The following is a 21,927-nucleotide window of genomic DNA, read 5'->3' on the forward strand; positions in this document are numbered from 1 at the left end:
GTTTTGGATTCGGGTGGTTTTTTACAAAAACCCCTCAAAAACAGCTTAAATCATAGAATTTGGGGGTCATTTTGATCCCATAGTATTATTAACCTCAATAACCATAAATTCCACTCATTTCCAGATTATTCTGAACACCTCACACCTCACAATATTATTTTTAGTCCTAAAATTTGCACCGAGATTGCTGGATGGCTAAGCACATGCTTAACCCAAGTGGCCGACACAAACACCTGGCCCATCTAGGAGTGGCACTGCAGTGTCAGACAGGATGGCAGATTTAAAAAATAGTCACCAAACAGCACACGATGCAAAGAAAAAAAGAGGTGCACCAAGGTCGCTGGATGGCTAAGCTAAGCGACCCAAGTGGCCGACACAAACACCTGGCCCATCTAGGAGTGGCACTGCAGTGTCAGACAGGATGGCAGATTTAAGAAATAGTCCCCAAACAGCACATGATGCAAAGAAAAAAAGAGGTGCAATGAGGTACTAATACTAATGTCAGGCGCTACTAATATTGGTTAAATTTGAACAGTTGCGGATGGGTGTCTATATCTGTAATCACACTCACTCCCCACAGAAATCTGAACTTGCTCTCGCAACTCATGCAATCTAGATAGCCGCAAGCAGGGTATAATGGCCTGTGGATATGGCCAACACAATCTCACCTGATTGAAACCAGGTGTACCAAAAACAAACTGAATAACCCCTTGCGCTATTTAATTAGAGGCAACATGACATGAATACACTCAATAGAATAATTATAAGATAATTTTAATATCTATAAAATCATGTATAGGTTACATAGACATAATCATAAAAAATTGAGTTAATTAGTATGCGCATACAAGTAAAAAAGCTGAATGCTAAACCTACTAATTGAGCATAAGAGGTGGATCATATAGCTACTAGTGACCACATAGGGCTAATTCAATAATCATAAGTTGACAATGTCCTTATTTTTGTTCTCAGAATAGGACAGTCCCATTAGATGTGCTCATAGATATTTCATGATTAAATATCATGTGGTGTGATAAAAATAAATATGGAGCCTTTGTTTAGGTATATACCAAAAAGTGAGTTTAACCAATTGCTCATATATATGAATAGTTCTTTACATGTGGAAAAGCTTATCCAGAATACATGGAGGAAATTTGTATATCACCCGGGGCTTGGTGCACAACAAGCACCTGTAGAAGAAAGCTCCCGTCTTCCACAGTCCGTATGTGGCGTCCTCCGTCTCCCACTGTGTCTGGCTCTCGTGCACACACCTTTGATCGATTTGAGAGAGAGAGGTTGGTCCGGCTCCCGGAGCTCTGCGCACTGCAGGCGCTGATCAATTGATTTTGCTCCCGTCTTCAAGCCGCCGCATATAGCGTCCTCCCGTCTCCCGCTTGTCAATCTCGAGCAGCGCTGCACATCAATGTGGACCTATAAGCAATGTCCACTGGGTCACATAGGGCACCTTCTCTGTGTGACTAAGCTAAGCGACCCAAGTGGCCGACACAAACACCTGGCCCATCTAGGAGTGGCACTGCAGTGTCAGACAGGATGGCAGATTTAAAAAATAGTCCCCAAACAGCACATGATGCAAAGAAAAAAAGAGGTGCAATGAGGTAGCTGTGTGACTAAGCTAAGCGACCCAAGTGGCCGCCACAAACACCTGGCCCATCTAGGAGTGGCACTGCAGTGTCAGACAGGATGGCAGATTTAAAAAATAGTCCCCAAACAGCACATGACGCAAAGAAAAAAAGAGGTGCACCAAGGTCGCTGGATGGCTAAGCTAAGCGACCCAAGTGGCCGACACAAACACCTGGCCCATCTAGGAGTGGCACTGCAGTGTCAGACAGGATGGCAGATTTGAAAAATAGTCCCCAAACAGCACATGATGCAAAGAAAAAAAAAGGTGCAATAAGGTAGCTGTGTGACTATGCTAAGCGACCCAAGTGGCTGACACAAACACCTGGCCTATCTAGGAGTGGCACTGCAGTTTTCTAGCGAGAGGATGAGTGCTTCCATCCTCATGTGAATCTGAACCACTAGCCATGAACATAGGCCAGGGCCTCAGCCGTTCCTAGCCACTCCGTGTCGTAAATTACATATTGGCAAGTTTACGCTTCTCAGACGCTTTTAATTTTGGATATATCAGGATATATATAGCAGTACGGTACAGTAGTCCACTGCTCTACCTCTGTGTCGTCAAGTATACTATGCATCCATACCTGTGCTGCATTTTAGTTGTGCACAGTATATAGTAGGAGGGGACAGTGCAGAATGTTGCTTTGACCACCAGTATATATATAGCAGTATGGTACAGTAGTCCACTGCTCTACCTCTGTGTCGTCAAGTATACTACAAAAGTTCAGTAAAATGACCCAAAAATCAAAATTAAAAGCGTCTGATGAGAAGTGTAAACTTGCCAATATGCCATTTACGACACGGAGTGGCAAGGAACGGCTGATGCCCTGGCCTATGTTCATGGCTAGTGGTTCAGATTCACATGAGGATGGAAGCACTCATCCTCTCGCTAGAAAACTGCAGTGCCACTCCTAGATGGGCCAGGTGTTTGTGTCGGCCACTTGGGTCGCTTAGCTTAGTCACAAAGCTACCTCATTGCACCTCTTTTTTCTTTGCATCATGTGCTGTTTGGGGACTATTTTTTAAATCTGCCATCCTGTCTGACACTGCAGTGCCACTCCTAGATGGGCCAGGTGTTTGTGTCGGCCAATTGGGTCGCTTAGCTTAGCCATCCAGCGACCTCGGTGCAAATTTTAGGACTAAAAATAATATCTGCCTCTCAACCATGTATAATGGGTGAAATTCGGAGGGGTTCAGATCCCGAGGAACCGAAACCGCTCATCACTAATATATATATATATATTTTGTGCTGTATCCTCCCAGAATACATCCAGGCGTGCTCCGTCCATTTCAGGGTGTGGTGTCTGTAGCTTATATTCTTATTTTAACTTATTGTCCTATTTTCATAACTCTTCTTATCACCACATTGTAATTAATTCAAATTAATATTATTAATAATAATTATAAATTAGATACAAATTTTAAATTAAATGAATATAAATAAACTCTTCACACTCATATAGTGAACTTTCTGCATATTGAAGATATTTTGGAGGAAATGAAGAATTTGATTCTAATAAATTAAATTAAATTACATTGAAATTAAAATAAATTAAATAAATTAAATCTAAAATATTGTCTTTCTTTATTCTTCTTTGCCTCAATCATCTTTTTGTGAACCGAAATATTTGTCCTTGCCTAATGCGTCTTTTTTTAAATACATTATTTTTTAAAATATTTTTTCCTCCCAGTGTATACATCCAAGGGCTGCTGCTGCTTCGTCCAGCTACCTCGGTGTAACCTTTTGGCCTAAACTGGAAAACACAATATTGTGAGCTGTGAGGTGTTCAGAATAGTCTGGAAATGAGTAGAAATTAATGTTATTGAGGTTAATAGAAACATAGAATTTGACGGTCGATTAGAACCACTTTGCCCATCTAGTCTGCCCCTTCTTTTTATCCTTTAGGCAATCTCAACCCTTTTTGAACCTAAATTCTTTGTAAGATTATTCATATGCCTATCCCAAGCATGTTTAAATTGCTGTACAGTGTTAACCTCTACCACTTCTGATGGGAGGCTATTCCACTTATCCACTACCCTTTCTGTGAAGTCATTTTTCCTTAAATTTCCCCTGAACCTGCCTCCCTCCAGGTTCAGTGTATGTCCTTGAGTTCTAATACTCCTCTTCCTTTGAAGAATGTTTCCTTCCTGAACTTTGTTAAAACCCTTGGTATATTTGAAAGTTTCTATCATGTCCCCCTTTCCCTTCTCTCCTCCAAACTATACATGTTAAGATATTTTAGCCTTTCTGGGTAAGTTTTGTGATCTAGGCCATGCACCATTTTAGTTGCCCTTCTTTGTACACTGTCTAATGTATTTATACTGTATCCTTCTAGAGATATGGTCTCCAGAACTGGACACAGTATTCCAGATGAGGCCATTCCAATGACCTATACAGTGGCATTATTACTTCTTTTTTCCTACTACTGATTGCTCTCACTATGAAACCAAGCATCTGACTTGTCTTTCTCATTGCTTTGTTGCATTGCTTCCTGCCTTTAAGTCACTTGAAATAGTGGCTCCTAAATCCCTTACTATATTTAGCCTTTGGGTTTTTGAGACCCAAGTGCATGATTTAGCATTTTTTAGCATTAAACTGTAGTTGCCATGTTCTTGACCATTTCTCAAGCCTAGCTAGGTCATCAATCATTTGTTTTACCCCTCCTCTTGTGTCTACCCTGTGGCAAATCTTTGTATCATCTGCAAAAAGGCAAACTTTCCCTTCAATACCATTTGCAATGTCATCAACAAAGATATTAAAGATAACTGGTCCCAGTACAGATCCCTGGGGTACTCCACTGGTAACATTTCCCTCCATAGATTGCACTCCATTAACTACAACTGTCTGTTTCCTATCCTGCAACCAGGTTCTTATCCATTTAACTGTTTTGTAATCCACCCCCACGCTTTCAAGTTTATTTAGCAGTCTGCAATGTGGGACAGTGTCAAATGCCTTATTAAAGTCTTGATATGCTACATCTACAGCTCCCCCTTGATCTATTATTTTCATCACAGAGTCAAAAAAGTAAATTAGATTTGTTTGGCATGATCTCCACCAGTAAATCCATGCTGTTTTGGATCCTGTAAGTTGTTTGATTTAAGATATTCCACAACTCTTTCTTTTAATAGTTTTTCCATTACTTTCCCTACTACTGATGTAAGGCTTACTGGTCTGTAGTTACTTACTTCTTCCTTGCTTCTACTTTTGTTCAGTGGAACTACATTCGCTCTTTTCCAGTCCTCTAGAATGGCACCTGTATTTAGTTACTGGTTAAATAACTCTGTTAATGGTGCCACCAGCACATCTTTTAGCTCTTTTAGTATCCTTGGGTGTATCCCATCTGGCCCCATTGATTTATCCACTTTTAGTTTTGAAAGTTCTGTTAGGACCTTCTCCTCTGTAAATGTACTTTCATCCACCTTATTCTTATGAATGTTCTTGCAACTTAACTGTGGCCCCTTTCCTTCTCCTTCTGTTGTAAATACTGAGCAAAAATAATTATTTAGGTGATCTGCTATTGCCTTGTCTCCCCTCCACCAAATTCTCACTCTCGGGGGGATACTCAATTGTTTGAAAAGTTAGTTGGTTGTCTGTTTTTTCCTATCTAATAGGAAAAAAACAAGCACCCAACCGACTTTTTAAACATTTGAATTCCCCCCTCTGTCTTAAGTCTTATTATTCTTCCATTTGATTTTCTCCTTTCATTTATATACTTAAAAAAAGTTTTGCCATGACCGCGAGGCCTACATTGCTGACATCACTGACACCCCTCCTTGAACCTTTCCGTCCCCAGAACTGTCTCTATGTGGTTTAAAAACCCGCTTTTTTCCAGTTACTATGTGATACATAATTACATCCACCATTTATTACTCTAGCCCCTTCTCTCCCCCTCCCCCTTTTTATTTTTTTTGTGTTTAGATATGGTCCTTCTTATAATCTCACCCTTAATTCAATTTGACATAGAGATTATAGTTCTCCTCAACATTGTTGTTAAGGTCCATTACATTAGCCCTTCTTACAGGGTCCCTGAGCACCTGCCATGCTCCGGTATCTACAGTTCTCTAGTGCTATCCCACTATATGGGATTAGACCACAGTTATATCTATTGTTACATTTGCGGAATGTCATTTTTGTCCTTTGGACACCTAGGATTTTGAAACTCCAAATGCTGAAATGGAAAGTCCTGGCCTCCGCCCCCTATAACTCCAAATCCAGAGGTATTGTAATTCTAAGCTCCAAGACCTTACCTATAGAAATACTCTCCTCTTACTCTGACCCTGACGGTAGGATATTAATACTCTCTTTCTCATTATTCAACGCAAAGTATACTCTTGCCTCTATCTACGCACCCAATGTCTATTCTAGAGCCTTCCTCCAGAAGCTCATCAAATTACTCCTCCCACATATGTCTGCCCCTATTATTCTCTGTGGCGACTTCAATCTGACTGCTCACCCTACACTAGATAGATCCTCCACACGAAGAATACGTACCCCGCCCCCCTCCCTGGGGATACCCTCACTGTTAAAAACTCTCCAATTAATAGACGTATGAAGAGCCCTACACCCAACCCAGAGAGAATTTACTTGCCTATCTGCAGCGCACCACACTCTGTCTCGCATAGATTTTATTTTCCCCTCTTCCTCTCTATTCCCCCTAGTCCAAGATACAACCATACACCCTATCATACTTTCTGACCATGCTCTTGTCACTTATCATTCTACACAAAAAAAGAGCTATCTCCATATAGAACATGGAGATTCCCAGCCTACCTCCTTAGCTCCCTGAAATTTAGAGAACACTTAGACCAGACATGGACTGATTTTACTATCCATAATAAAGATACTCTAGCCACAGACCCCCCACTCTATTGGATGACGGCCAAATCAGTACTGCGAGGTTCTATTTTAGCCTTCGAGGTGTCCTTACGAAAACGACTCTCCCACTCTTATACCACCCTCCAAGAATCATTGACGGAAGCCTGTGCTTCTTATATCCAGACACCCACCACTACTACACGATCCAAATATCTTTCTGCCAAGTCCCTTCTTGAAGAATTGCTTCAATCTATGTAGGGTATTCAATTATCCGCAAATTCGCGGCAATTTTTCGGCCGAAAATTTTTCGCGGCAATCGGCCGAAAATTGCCGCGAAAACGCTCCGTTTTTCAATTTTTCGCAAATTCGCGGCAATTTTTCGCCCGAAAATTTTTCGCGGCAATCGGCCGAAAATTGCCGCGAAAACGCTCCATTTTTTGACCTATTCAATTCCGAACGGGTTTCACGTGAAAATTCTTGCAGTGAAAAGTGCAGGTGAAAATGGGGAAATCAGCCTGTACCCCAAAAAATGCTAAACTAACATAGGAAAACAGAAGAGAAGTGTGTTAGAGATCACATTAGAGAGTTTTTGGGGACTTAAATTGTGTGAAATGGCGGTTATATGCATTTTTTTTTAAATGCAAAAAAATGATAGAAAGCAAGTTTTTTTGAGCAAAATAAATGCTCTCATTAAATTTGGGGTACATGAAAATGGGTATAAGTATATATTTGGGTCATTTTAGGGTACTTTAAAAAAAAGTGGAAACAGACCGATTACTCCCATCTGCAAGCCTAAAAAACACCTGTCCCACTCATAAAGCACCCCAATATACCTGTCCCATACCTTGAACCCCAATTTCCATCACTTTTTACTTTTTCACCCCAAAAATGACATGTCATTATTGGCCAATTAAAAATAATTAAAAACTTCAACGTGCCTAATTAGTCATAAAGGGGGGTGTCCCAGGAGTTCTGTACCATATCCAAACATTTTTACCTTAAAATAGTGACTTTTCCCAACTTTTCACCTGCTTCAGAGAAGGTGAAGTGAAATTAGTGAAAACATGATCACCGATAAATTTTCCAGGATAATTGAATAGGCTGTAATTGCATTTCACGTGAAAAGTCCGGTTTTTCACCCGAAAACCGGACTTTTCACGTGAAAAGTCCGTTATCACTGCTAATTGAATATGGCCCTATGTCTGACAAGATGACTTTCTCTTCTCATTACCGCTATCATAAATTCGGTAATAAGACGAGTAAATTACTTACCAACATCCTCAATGGAACTAGGACACCGATGATAGTCCACCCCCTCAAACTACAAGATGGCTCCCTCACCAAAACCACTGCGCAAATTTTTTAGATTATGACAACCTTCTATACAGACATTTATGCCCCCCCTAAGCCTACGCCTACCATCCCACCTATAACTTCGCCTGTAATGGACGAGCGTAAGCTGACCAATACCTGGTCCCAACTCACTTATCCACAATTACCAAGGGAATTCGCAGACTCCCTCACTGCCCCTATTTCCACTCTTGAAATAAGCAAGGCTATCAAATCACTCAAACCTGCCAAGGCTCCTGGTCCTGATGGATTTTCTGGGGAATTTTACAGTTTTTTCCTTGATAAAGTAACCCCAGTTCTTGAATCGGTATTTAACCATATTTTAATTAACCAAAATATCCCTACATACTTTAATTCTGCCATCATCAAAGTGATTCCTAAACCGGGCAGGGATCTCTCCAATCCTGGCTCTTATCGCCCCATTTCACTATTGAATTGCGATTATAAAATCCTAACCAAGATCTTGGCGGAACGTCTTAATCCCCTCTTCCCTCACATAATCCATCAGGACCAGACCGGCTTTATTAAGGGCAGGCACTCAGTACGCAATGTCCGCAAAGTTATGGCGGCTACCCAACAGCTAACCTCAGTGACGTCTACTGATTTCCCCAATCTTATCTTATCAATTGACGCCGAGAAGGCTTTTGATCTCGTCCATTGGCCACATCTATTTGACACTATGACCAAATTTAGAATCCCTGATCAATACATATCCTTTATTCGGACTTTATATACCAATTCCTCATCCCAAATTGCCTGTAATGGATACTTATCCCCACCCTTCCCGATCAAAAAAGGCACACGACAAGGTTGTCCCCTCTCTCCCCTCCTCTTTGCCATCGCCCTAGAACCCCTAGCACTTGCTCTTCGGTCATCTACTGATTTCTCTGGTATCCCCCTAGCAAATACTGAATTGAAACTTGCACTCTACGCAGATGACATGCTGCTCTTTGTATCCAATCCTCTAGTCTCTATATCGGTAATCATAGACATAGTAGCCTCCTTTGGACCCATTTCCGGGTATAAAATCAATGTCCACAAATCAGAAATTCTCCCTATCACTCCTTTAGCACCGTTCTTGGCCACTAACCCCATTTTAGCACAATTCACAATTCAGCCCTCCCATATCAAATATTTAGGTATCCTCATCACTCGAGACCCCCTTCAGATGTATAAGGCAAATTTCTTGCCTCTATTCTCCAAGATTAAAACCCAACTGAATTCATGGACCAAACTCCCCCTATCTTTACTAGGCAGAGCTGCTGTAATCAAGACTATAATATTTCTAAAAATCTTTTACTGCTTCCAAATGATACCTTCCCCTCTGCCAAAGTCGGATATACGAATGTTAAATTCACTGATCTCCTCGTTTCTGTGGTCTGGTAAGAGACCCAGGATGAGACTATCTAAGCTAACATATCCGACTAGATTGGGGGGACTGGGCATCCCGGATTTCACTCTCTACCACCTATCAATACATTTTAGGTATATCTCGGACTGGCTCTTTAATAAATCTACATACACAGATCGCTCTCTAGATGATGCTATTTTCTCCCCACTTTCACCTAGTGCCCTATTACATACCCCACTACACCTCCTCCCACGCCATATTCTGAATCATATTTTATTTAGGGGGACATATGACGCCTGGATACATATAAATAAACTCCTGAATAGAAAGCATACAATTTCACCTTACATTCCTCTCTGGGGCAACCCTAATTTCCCCCCTTCACTGCACAATTCCTCCTTCTCAAACTGGCACACAAGAGGACTAGACCTTGCCACCAAGCTATTTGATCCTGGAGGGCGAATACTTACCTTTACCTCACTACGAGAGACTTATGATATCCCACACTCCAACTTCTACATGTACCTCCAAGCGCGACATTATGTTGACACCATTAAATCAGTTATCCTCTCATTCTCTCCCCCAGACCCTTTACTCTCACTTTTCTTGACTTTACATAACGGAAAATATAAAACAGCCTTTCTATATAAACTACTTCTTGACATCAATGACAAAGATCCGCTTACCTCTCTCCTTACGTCTTGGTCCACGGATTGTCCGGAAATTACTTCTACCCAGGTATTAATTTCTCATTATCATACCACTATGAAAATTCTCCAATCAGCCTACCTCCAAGAAGTTCATTTTAACACTTTACATCGACTCTATATTACCCCGGCCCAGAGAAAATATATGCATCCCTCTGAGACGGGTGAATGCTCCAAATGCAAAATTGCCAATGCTAAATTTTTTCATTGCTTCTGGTCATGCTCAAAAATACTCAGATTCTGGAGGAAGGTAGTAGTCTTTATCAATAACCTATTTTCTACCTCATTGGTTGCTGACCCTCTTGCTTGTCTCTGTATGAATTTTAGAAACTGGACGCTCCCGGTAACCTCATCATCGATTATACCTCTACTCACAATCATACTGACCATGTCCAAAAAACTGATTTTAACACACTGGACAGTACGCTCAGCTCCGACCCTATACGAACTGAAGAATAGAATACTGCAACTACTCCTTTTTGACAGACGCTCTTTGGCACTAGATCTCTCTCTTTCCTATGATAAATTTATCTCTAAATGGAAGTTCTATCTATCTACTCTTGACCTGACACAACAGTCCCTGTTATTCTAAACACCTCTACTTACATAAGCATGGTTTAGCCCCTATTTCAATACTGTTACTATTATCAGGATAAGACGTCGAGTTCTATTACTGAAACGAGAATTTTTTTTTTCCTGATTTCTGTTACTAACGCCACCCACTATGAAGCTCTATACCACCTGATTGTATATTGTTAGTTCAACTTATTCTTCTCCTCTGTTTTAACTTTGATTGTCACATACTACAAGGTGTTCCGATTAGATATTCCCTATATATACTTCCCCTCCTTATCCTGTCTCGTCTTTGTTTGTCTCCGCCCCCCCCCCTCCCGGTTATTTTATTAAGGTTTAACTTTGTACAAATATAATAAGTCTTTGACATACCATCCTTTAAACTCAGAAATGTAATGTTTCTTCACTACGAGACCTGGTGAATACAACAGGATCCCTTTATGGAATCTCTTCTCTCTGTTATATTGCTTGTTACATTCATTCTATTGTTGATTTTCTATATTTGAAATGTACAAAACCCTATTTCAATAAAAAATGATTGAACCAAAAAAAGTTTTGCCTCATTTATCTACTAACTGGGCCATTTTCTCCTCAGCTTCTGCCTTTGCACGTCTAATCACTTTCTTAGCATCCTTCCGTCTGTCAAGATCCACCTCTTTGTCATTATTATTTTGAGTCTGTTTGTATTTCCTAAAAGCCATCTTTTTTTGCTTTCACACTAGTTGATACTTCTTTTGTGAACCACACTGGCTTCCTTTTCCTGGTGCTTTTCCTAACCCTTTTGATACAAAGGTCTGTTGCCCTTAGTATTGCACTTTTCAGTTTTTCCCACTTCTGCACTCCTTCCAAGTTCCCCCAGTCCGCCAATGAATCACTTAAACATCTCCCCATTTTTGCAAAGTCAGAATTTCTAAAATCCATCACCTTTGTTTTTGTGTGACAGGAATTGGATCCTGTCTTGATAATACTGTAGAAACAAAAACACCCTCAAATTCTGTTATTTTAGCTGTTTTGATGATTTTTCCCTAAAAAAATCCAGATCCAAAACCAAAACCCGCAAGTGTGGTTTTGGCAAAACCAATCCAGATCCAAAACACGAAGGAGATCCAGATCTAAAACCAAAACACAATCCTGAAAAATTTTATTTGACATTAAAAATTGTACTAGTTAATTCATGAATGCTAGAAAAATAATAACTCACATAGTATAATACAATTAATGGAGAGTGAATGTGGATGACTCAATAATGCACCCAAAACTGACACATTTCTTCATCATGGCCACTGTCGGTGACACGGACACTTTAAAGGGTGTGTAGTCATTAAGTCGACATTTGCAAATACATAATGACGACGGAGGAAATTTTGACATTGGGAAAATGTCGGCATTGGGGTTAGGGGTTAGTGTTAAGGTTAGGCTTACTTTGTACAAGCTTTGACAACATTATAACCATGTTGCCATTCTCATGTCGGCGTTATGGCTGTCAACATAATATGCCAAACCCTTTTAAAGTAATGCTACAGTAATTACTTCAACTTCATTCTCAGAATCTTCAGGGAAGGCAGCCTGGGAAGCTACAGAATATGATTTGGACCAATCACAAATTAAAAAAACATATTCTAGTCATGTTCTTGCATCATATTCATAAAAATACGTCAAGGTATGAATAGACACCATGGTGCCTTAATATGTACCGGGAGGAGAGGAATAATTGCAGGACATGTATAAGGCAGATGGAACTTCATGAAACTGCAGCACAGCAGTATATACATGACTGTATTCAGGAAAGATTTAATAGGCATTATGGAGGAAGAACACTGCTCCCTGCAGGAACACTCTCTGATTTCCATGCAGCCAACACTACGGATGAGAGAGAGAAACAACACTTGGGGACATGGTCATATAGAGAAACAAACAACAAACAACAGTGTGAGGTCTTAGAAGAGCTCCTATGAAAATGCAAACACTAAGATCATAGCTGACAGCTCTCAGCCTGGGGGTGTGCACAGGAAGTGCCCCATGACACCACAGTGTGATGTTAGTGTATTAGAATGTTTAATATTTTTAGATGCTCCCTTACTGATGTGTGTGGGCCTAGGTCTTCAGTGATGGTCCCTCGGACCAGGGGGATGCTGGGAAGTGGGTGGTCCAGTGTGCAGTGTGTCTGGAGTTGGTGATTGAATAAAAACAACACAGCAGTGAACTCACATGTCTCTGTGTCCTGATGACTGGATTTACAAACATATGAACAAAACATGGTGTCAGAAGAAGTTTAACTTGGACTGCTAGTGCTCTCAGAGTGTAAAAGAATCTTGCAGAAGGCTGTGATACTCAGTGTCTGCAAAGCCTGCCGTGTGCTCCTCTCTTCAAACAGTGAGTAACCATGGATAAACTAGCTCCTCCAACCGGCATGCTGATATCTGGTAATTTGTCTGAAAACTGGAAAAGATTTACGCAAAGTTTTAATATATATCTTGCTGCATGTGGAGCTGATGCAGAGGCTGACAAAACTAAGGCATCCATTTTCCTCCATGTGATAGGAGAGGATGTGCTGGACATTTATAATAGTTTTCAGTTTGCGGAGGAGCAGAATATGGTGCTATCTTCTATAATGCAAAAGTTTGAAGATTACTTTGTGGCAAGGAAAAATGTGACATATGAAAGATATGTTTTTCACATGTGATCAGAAGTCTGGAGATGGATTTGATCAGTATGTTACAGAGCTGCAATCACTCAGTAAAACCTGTGAGTTTAGTGATTTAAAGGATTCACTGATTAGAGATCATATTGTCTGTGGAATACCTGATAATGGACTCAGAGAGATTGCTGAGAGAGCCAGACCTAATATTAGAAAAGGCAGTGACTATGTGCAGATCTGCAGAAATAACTAGATTTCAAGCTAAAAAGTTACACAAGGAAGCTGATGTAGTGCAGAAAACAGAGTCAAGCAAATCTGTAGTGCATGTAGTGCAGAAAACAGAGCCAAGCAAACCTCCATTCTCAAGAATGAAGCAGGAAGCCGTCTAAGCCACAGTCTAATAAGGAAATGTGTAGTAGATGTGGAAATGCTCACAATCCTAAAATGTGCCCGGCTTATGGTAAAACCTGCATGAAATGTGGTAGACTTAATCACTTTGCCAAATGCTGTAAAATGAAAAGTGAAACAACCATTGTGCATGCTGTTAAACAAACAGAGGAATTCTTTGTGGATTGCATTGAACTTTGCAGTGCAGATAAGAAAGAATGGATTGTCCCTTTAACTGTGAACGAGATTTTCATTCCCTTTAAGCTTGATACTGGCGCGCAGGTGAATTTAATATCGTTTCAAGACTATAAAACTTTTAGAGTAAAACCTAAAATTCATCCAGCCAAAGTGAAAGTTACAGGGTACACTGGGGAGGAAATTCCTGTGAAAGGTACATGCTTAATGACAATGACACTGAAATATAAGGGACAACAGTTTAAAACATCTCTACTGATTGTGGATAAAAATGTACAACCGATTCTATGATTAAGTTCCTGTGAGAAACTAAGCTTGCTAAAGAAAGTTTTTATGGTGACATCACAAGTAGAAGATAACTGCAAATCGATGTTTACAGAATACAGAGACTTGTTTGAAGGTCTAGGTTGTTTGCCTGGAGAGCATAAAATAAATATAGACACGCAAGTTTCTTCAGTGATACACCCCGGTAGAAAAGTGCCATTTGCACTGAGAGAAAAACTGAAACAAGAGTTAAATCGCATGGAAGCCTTGGGTGTGATACAGAAAGTTGATGAGCCTACTGAATGGGTAAGCGACTTAGTAATTGTTGAAAAGAAAAACAGACAACTCAGAATATGTCTAGACCCCAGAGATTTAAACAAAGCTATTAAACGAGAACATTTCAAACTACCAACCAGAGATGAAATCATGTCGCAATTTGCGGGAGCAAAATGGTTCAGTAAATTGGACGCATCTTTAGGATTCTGGCAAATGAAGCTAGGTGAGGCCAGCTCAAAGCTTTGTACATTTAATACACCAGAAGGTAGATATAGATTTCTTCGACTACCATATGGAATATTGTCTGCTCCAGAAGTATATCACAAAAAGATACACATGATTTTTGAACATATTCCAGGTGTTAAAACAATGATGGATGATATTATTGTCTGGGGATCTACAAAGGTAGAACATGATTCTAGATTGAGACAAGTAATGGAACTTGTCAAGAAAGTGAATCTAAAGCTAAACAAGGACAAATGTGAATTTGGCGTGAATACACTTACCTTTATGGGCGTCGTGGTCTTGGATCAAGGTGTAAAACCAGACCCATGGAAAATATCAGCCATAGTAAACATGGAACGTCCTAACAACAAAGACGACGTCAGAAGATTCCTAGGAATGATTACTTACATAGGTAAGTTTATTTCTCAACTCTCTGAATGAACAGCCTCTCTTAGATGGTTGTTGGACAAAGATAACGAATGGATGTGGTCACATGAACAAGAAGAAAGTTGGCAAAACTTGAAACAGATCATTACAGAGCAACCAGTGCTAAAATTCTTTGATCCTGCGAAAAGAATAAGAATTTCAGCAGATGCTTCGCAATTTGGCCTAGGCTCAGTGCTGTTACAAGAACATGAGGATACATGGCAATCAGTAATCTATGCATCAAGAGCACTGACAAGTGCTGAAACAAGGTATGCTCAGATAGAAAAAGAACTTCTAGCGATCACATATGCATGTGAGCGGTTTCATCAGTTTGTGTATGGTCAAACATTTACAGTGGAAACTGACCACAAGCCATTGGTAGCTATCATGACTAAATCATTACATGACTGTCCCATGAGAATTCAACGAATGCTTATCAGACTACAGAAATATGATGTACACTTCCTGTACTGTCCCGGCAAATACATGTACATTGCTGATACTCTTTCTCGTGCTGTGGACAAAAGTGAAGGTTCCAAAAGTATGATGGATGAAGAGATAGAAGCCTATGTTAATTTGATCGTAGCTTCTCTACCAGTGTCTCTTGCAAGACAAGAACAGATTAGGAAAGAAACTGAGACAGATTACACAATGAAAGTGTTGAAAGATATCATTCTGAAAGGTTGGCCAGCAGAAAAACATGCGTGCCCGCTGTCTATCCATGATTATTGGATGTACCGCAGTGACCTACAGTCGTCGATGGTATTATTTACAAAGGCAATAGGTTTGTCATACCTGCACGACTAAGAAAATCTATGCTGTGCAAGATACATGAAGGCCACTTAGGAGAAGAAAAATGTAAGCGGGGAGCGCATGAAGTTATGTATTGGCCAAGAATGAACCAAGACATAGCACAGACTACAGCTACATGTGAATCATGTCTTATGTATAGACCGAAACAACAAGTTGAGCTATTGACTACTCACGCAGTGCCAGAGAGACCATACCAGAAAGTTGGCGCAGATTTGTTTGATTGTAATGGGAAAATGTACATTGTTGTGACTGATTATTACTCTAACTACCCTGAGGTAAAGACACTACATACAACTGCTAGTAAAGCCGTAATCAATTGCATGAAGTCAATCTTTGCAAGGCATGGTGTTCCTATGGAAGTGTTCACTGACAATGGTTCTCTGTTTTCCAGTGCTGAATTTAGACAATTTGCTGATGAGTGGGAATTTGTCCATACTACGTCAAGTCCCCACTATCCACGCTCAAATGGGTTGGTGGAAAGTTCAGTAAAAACTGTAAAGAGTCTCATGAAAAAAGCTCAAGAAGGTAAAGAAGATTTCTACAAAAGTCTTTTAATCTACCGCAGTACACCTTTACAGAATTGACTTTCTCCTGCACAAATGCTGATGGGAAGGAGGATTAGAGCAAATCTCCCGATACATGATGAACTGCTTAATACACATAACTCAGCGTTGGTCAGACTGAGTAAGGAACGTCAACAGGCGAAACAGAAACTGTTCCATGACAGGCGAGCAAAAAGCTTATCTGATCTAAAATCGGGTGACCAAGTCCGTCTCAGAGATCACGAGAAAGGTATTTGGGTGCAGAAAGGTAGCACAAGTAGCACCAAGATCTTATACTATACGTACAGAGCATGGAACGGAAGTAAGAAGAAATCGGGTGGATTTAAGATCTCAACCTAACCATAATGAAGACAACATGACAGAAGAATACCCTTCATCTCACATGTATGATGATCCTGATAATGGTGAACAAACCACGATTCTAGAAAGGTCCAACATGGTAGATGAAACACAGACTGTGTATGAAAGACCCAAAAGGGAAATACGCAGACCTGAGAGACTCATTAAAACGTGTTAGATGATGTTCTTAATATGATGTTGTTAATTGTTGCATTGAAGCGTACAGGGCTTATCTTTAAAGAAAAGAGGATGTGATGTTAGTGTATTAGAATGCTTAATATTTGTAGACACTCCCTTACTGATGTGTGTGGGCCTGGGTCTTCAGTGATGGTCCCTGGGACCAGGGGGATGCTGGGAAGTGGGTGGTCCAGTGTGCAGTGTGTCTGGAGTTGGTGATGGAATAAAAACAGCACAGCAGTGAACTCACATGTCTCTGTGTCCTGATGACTGGATTTACAAGCATATGAACAAAACATACATCTTTCCAATAACAGGCTACAATGGAACAATGCCCTGGAGAAGATGTGTGGTTATAGCTAACTCTTCTCTGTTAGAGACGTCAGAATTCCTGCTGTTTCTATCAGGGACGTGCAGTGCCTCCCCTGTGATTAATTATTAAAATAATATAAAAAAGATACTTATGACACATATTCTGTGTCATAAGTATCTTCTTTATTTAATTCTAATAATTTTCCTGGCTTAAATGTGTTTGGGAGGCACTGATAGCAGTGCCTCCCATACATAATGGAAACGGGGACAGAGCGGGGGGCGGGGCCAAGCACTAGGCTGTAAAAGCCCATTCAAAAAGATGATGAAAGCGGCACTGAAAAAAGTGCCTCGCTGACAGGGACACCACCCCCATGTCAGCGAGGCACCTGTGATTGGACAGCGGATCCAGTGCTGGATCCGCTGTCCAATCACACACACGCGGCGCTGGAGGCGGCGTGTCCCGGCGGTGAGTGGCGTTGGAGGTAGCTGGGATGGCCCTGCAGTGTGTGCGGCTCTCCCCCCGTCCTCCTCCGCCGTCTCCGTCCTTCCGCTGACAGGAGAAGCGGTGTGCGGCTCTCCCCTGTGCGGCTCTCCCCCAACCTCCTCCGCCGGCTCCGTCCGCTGACAGGAGCAGCAGTGTGCGGCTCTCCCCCGACCTCCTCCACCAGCTCCGTCCTCCCACTGACAGGAGCAGTGGTGTGCGACTCTCCCCCGACCTCCACCGCCGGCTCCGTCCTCGCGCTCACAGCAGCAGGTTAGTGTGTGTGTGTCTCTCTCTCTCCTCTCCCCCCCCCCCGCCTCCTGTGGCTTGAAGTTTGTAAGTATAATGTTCATTTTTACAGGTATCCCTATTGGATTCTACTGGAGAAGTGGATGTGACCAGGGTGGGATATAGGTAAGTATGTGTGAGTGTGTAAGTGTGTTTTAATAAATTTTTACTTTCACGGGGGTATATTTACAAAAAATCGTATTTGTGCCGATTTGGAGGGAGATTAAATATGAATGACATCGAATGTGTGAATTTGCAACTTTTTGAATTTTTTACGCCAGATTTACTATTCTGTCGTATTCTGCATTTTCGTTTTTTCCGATGTCGATGTCATTCGGAATTTCTGGCAGTGTTTTACAGGAGTGATTAGTAAAACACTGCCGACATTAACACAATGATTCTCGGACGGATCTGTGAGATCTGTGCAGGGCTTCATTGTGCACCTTTCATAAAAAAAATAAAGTGTTACAAATCCTGAAAAAAATTGCATGGGGTCCCCCCTCCTAAGCAAAACCAGCCTCGGGCTCTTTGAGCCGGTCCTGGTTGTAAAAATATGGGGGGGAAATTGACAGGGGTTTCCCCATATTTGAACAACCAGCACCGGGCTCTGCGCCTGGTCCTGGTGCAAAAAATACGGGGGACAAAAAGCGTAGGGGTCCCCCGTATTTTTTGAACCAGCACCGGGCTCCACTAGTCAGAGAGATAATGCCACAGCCGGGGGACACTTTTATATAGGTCCCTGCGACCCTGGCATTAAATCACTAACTAGTCACCCCTGGCCGGGGTACCCTGGAGGAGTGGGGACCCCATAAATCAAGGGGTCCCCCCTCCAGCCACCCAAGGGCCAGGGGTGAAGCCTGAGGTTGTCCCTCCATCCAAGGGCGGCGGATGGGGGGGCTGATAGCCAAGTGAAAAAAGAAGAATATTGTTTTTTGTAGCAGTACTACAAGTCCCAGCAAGCCTCCCCCGCAAGCTGGTACTTGGAGAACCACAAGTACCAGCATGCAGTGGAAAAACGGGCCCGCTGGTACCTGTAGTACTATTACAAAAAAATACCCCAGAAAAAACAGGACACACACACCGTGACAGTAAAACTTTATTACATACATGCACACCTACATACATAGATACTTACCTTGGTTCACACGAGGCTCGGTCCTCTTCTCCATGTAGAATCCACGGGGTACCTGTGAAAAAAATTATACTCACATAATCCAGTGTAGCTTCTATCCTCTTTATAATCCACGTACTTGGCAAAAAAACAAACCGGAAACCCGAACCACGCACTGAAAGGGGTCCCATGTTTACACATGGGACCCCTTTCCCCGACTGGCGGGACCGCCCGTGACTCCTGTCAAAGAGGGTCCCTTCAGCCAATCAGGGAGCGCCACATCGTGGCACTCTCCTGATTGGCTGTGCGCTCCTGAGCTGTCAGTCAGGCTGCGCACGGCAGAGATACAATGTTGCGCAAAGGCGCTCCATTGTATCCAATGGTGGGAACTTTGCGGTCAGCGGTTGAGGTTACTCGCGGTCAACCGCTGACCGCAAAGTTCCTACCATTGGATACAATGGAGCGCCTATGCCAGGCCTGGCTAACCTGTGGCTCTCCAGCTGTTGTAAAACTACAAGTTCCATCATGCTTTGCCACAGTTTTGCTGTTAGTGAATGATAACACTGTGGCAGGGCATGCTGGTATGTGTAGTTTCACAACATCTGGAGAGCCACAGGTTGGCCAGGCCTGGCCTATGCGCTACATTGTATCTCTGCCGTGCGCAGCCTGACTGACAGCTCAGGAGCGCACAGCCAATCAGGAGAGTGCCACGACGTGGCGCTCCCTGATTGGCTGAAGGGACCCTCTTTGACAGGAGTCATGGGGGGTCCCGGCAGTTGGGGAAAGGGGTCCCATGTGTAAACATGGGACCCCTTTCAGTGCGTGGTTCGGGTTTCCGGTTTGTTTTTTTGCCAAGTACGTGGATTATAAAGAGGACACAAGCTACACTGGATTATGTGAGTATAATTTTTTTCAAAGGTACCCCGTGGAGTCTACATGGAGAAGTGGACCGAGCCTCGTGTGAACATAGGTAAGTATGTATGTATATAGGTGTGCATGTATGTAATAAAGTTTTACTGTCACGGTGTGTGTGTCCTGTTTTTTGGGGGGTATTTTTTTGTAGTAGTACTACAGGTACCAGCGGGCCCGTTTTTCCACCGCATGCTGGTACTTGTGGTTCTCCAAGTACCAGCTTGCGGGGAAGGCTTGCTGGGACTTGTAGTACTGCTACAAAAACAATATTCTTCTTTTTTCACTTGGCTATCAGCCCCCCATCCGCCGCCCTTGGATGGGGGGGACAGCCTCGTGCTTCACCCCTGGCCCTTGGGTGACTGGAGGGGGGACCCCTTGATTTATGGGGTCCCCACTCCTCCAGGGTACCCTGGCCAGGGGTGACTAGTTAGTGATTTAATGCCAGGGCCGCAGGGACCTATATAAAAGTGTCCCCCGGCTGTAGCATTATCTCTCTGACTAGTGGAGCCCGGTGCTGGTTCAAAAAATACGGGGGACCCCTACGCTTTTTGTCCCCCGTATTTTTTGCACCAGGACCGGGCGCAGAGCCCGGTGCTGGTTGTTCAAATATGGGGACACCCCTGTCAATTTCCCCCCCATATTTTTACAACCAGGACCGGCTCAAAGAGCCCGAGGCTGGTTATGCTTAGGAGGGGGGACCCCACACATTTTTTTTCAAAAATTTTAACACTTTCCCACCCCTTCCCACTGATAAACATGCACGGATCTCACAGATCCGTGCATGCCTATCAGAACACGGTAAAAAAAAGCAGGTCTATTTTAAAACTGCTTTTTTTTACGAATTGTATTTTTTCACGGCAGTGTTTGGCTATTGCCGCCAGTGTTTGTGAAATGGAATTTTTAGTAAATTACCGCGTGGTATCAAATAACAGGCGTATTTGACCGATGGTGTATTCATTCGTAATTTTTTTCTTTGACTTCAAAAAAAATACGAATGCCCTCATCACTGCCGAGATTTTTGTTTAGTAAATTCCCGAGATGACACTTTGAACAAAAAACACCAAATCGGTCAAAACCGTAAAAAATCGTGAGCTTAGTAAATATACCCCACGGTGTGTGAGTTGTGTTTTTATTTGGGTATTTTTTGTTGTTGTAGAACTACAGGTACCAGCGGGCCCATTATTCCCCGCATGCTGGTACTTGAGGTTCTTCAAGTACCAGCAAGTGGGGGAGGCCTGCTGGGCCTTGTAGTTCCACAACAAAAAACAATATATATTTTTTTACACACATGGCTATAAGCCCGGCACCCACCCACCCACTATCCAGGGACATAATGCCCGGCTGTGGCATTATGTCCCTGGCTAGTGGAGCCCGGTGCTGGTTTTAAAAATACAGGGGACCCCTACATCTTTTGTCCCACGTATTTCTGGAACCAGGACCGGACTAAGAGCCCGGTGCTGGTTGTCTAAATACGGGGAACCCCTGTCCAATTTTTTTCCCAGTATTTAAACAACCAGGACCGGCTCAAAGAGCCCAAGGCTGGTTATACTTAGTAGGGGGGACCTCACGCATTTTTTAATTTTTTTTTAACCCATTCAGACCCTTCTTCATTAAGTTAATGGAAGCCCTGGACAACAAAATTGCATTCATGTCCTCCTCCCACTCCCTTCCCAGTCCCAAACATAAATTTTTAGTTATTTTTTCTATAAAAATGTACAATATATCACAAGTATGATGAGCAGGCAGGCAGCGGGCATTGGCGGCATCGGACTGAGATGCAAATTAGTGGCGGAGGGCTGGTTCAGTTGATTGTGGGTGAGTTTGTAAGCCATTGGCGGTGGCAGCGGGCATCGGCTCAGGGGCAGTAGCGGGCATTGGCTCGGTGGCGGTAGGGGTCATCGGCAGGATTCGGCGGACATTATGGCTGTAGTGCCTCACCGCACGCCACTGACCTCACCGCACGCCACTGGTTTCTATGGGTTGGTGGATCTCAGCTAAGAGCTATATTTACACTACCTGTTATATAAAGTGACGGACAGACACCCTGCAAGCCAATGCAGGGACAGCGACGGTGCCGGCCCCATG

Source organism: Pseudophryne corroboree, chromosome 1 (assembly GCF_028390025.1).
Source record: "Pseudophryne corroboree isolate aPseCor3 chromosome 1, aPseCor3.hap2, whole genome shotgun sequence".
Lineage (NCBI taxonomy): Eukaryota > Metazoa > Chordata > Amphibia > Anura > Myobatrachidae > Pseudophryne > Pseudophryne corroboree.